Source organism: Etheostoma spectabile, chromosome 16 (genome assembly GCF_008692095.1).
Source record: "Etheostoma spectabile isolate EspeVRDwgs_2016 chromosome 16, UIUC_Espe_1.0, whole genome shotgun sequence".
Classification (NCBI taxonomy): Eukaryota; Metazoa; Chordata; class Actinopteri; order Perciformes; family Percidae; genus Etheostoma; species Etheostoma spectabile.
In genome coordinates, this window is record NC_045748.1 from 1,042,877 (window position 1) to 1,043,834 (window position 958).

Consider the following 958-nt stretch of genomic DNA (forward strand, 5'->3'; position numbering starts at 1 on the left):
ACATGACGCGCAGCATCACTCGTCAGCTCTTGCTTTTCCGCATCTGTTTCTGTTTGCTAGTTCGCTAACGTGAACTTTAGCCATGTTTTCCTGAGTTTTATTTATTTAACATTTCATGTAGCAGCCGGTGGTCTTGTGTGACAGTCGGACGGACTTACATGTTGGTTCCTCTGACTGCCGAGCAGTGCCGCTTTCCATTCAGTAAGAAGCCGAAGAAGCAAGCTAGCCTCTCATAGCTAGCTAACAGCTGCTTAGCTTTCAGGAGAATAACGACGCTGTAAGGCAACCAACCAGGCACAAAGGTGAGGGGGAGGCAGCTTAAAGTATGACCATTTGTTAGTGATTTTGTCCGTGTGTTCAAACAAGGTGTCCGTGTGAGCAGGGGTGTTACTAGCTAAATAGCTAGGTAGCAAAATAAGGTAACAATTAGCTTGCTTTGCTGGAAAAGCTCGTGTCTCTACTTTAATAATAACGATAACGTTATTTTACAAGACTTATATGCAATAATTTTCTCTTTAAGTGAATTCCTAAAATAATAATATTGTAAAGTGTACTCTGTACTTTTGATTAAAGTAACTAGCGGCAAGACTTAAAGAATCTAACCTATTGGCTTTGCGTGGAAGCTGTTTTTACTTGGAACGCTAGCTAATCTCTGGTCAAGCTTTCTTACAAAGACTGTTACCACTGCAAGGAGCATCACTGTTACGCCCAATTCTTATTCACGGTAACCATCGATATTAGATATTAGGGGCGTTTTCTAAGGGCTCCTCACACGTTTCCTAAAACATCACTGAAGAGAAAGCGCACGTCCATTTGCACGTCAGCTGTCCATGGTGCTGAAGGGGTTGATGAATGCATCTAAGTTTGTATCTCGACTGTGATGTAAGATATACAAACTGTATATACAGTACATGCCAAAAGTTTGGACACACCTTCTCATTCAATGCGTTTCCTTTAT

At 41.5% G+C, this 958-nt stretch overlaps 1 protein-coding gene across 2 annotated transcripts in view; it reads left to right on the forward strand.

Annotated features, from left to right (window-relative positions):
• Positions 1-958, forward strand: part of man1b1a (mannosidase, alpha, class 1B, member 1a) — a 20,789-nt gene continuing 19,831 nt past the window's right edge. For both annotated transcript variants that reach the window (XM_032540371.1, XM_032540372.1), the window contains exon 1: positions 1-302. The gene's annotated coding sequence lies outside the window, so the exon portion shown is untranslated. The remainder of the gene's footprint in view (positions 303-958) is intronic.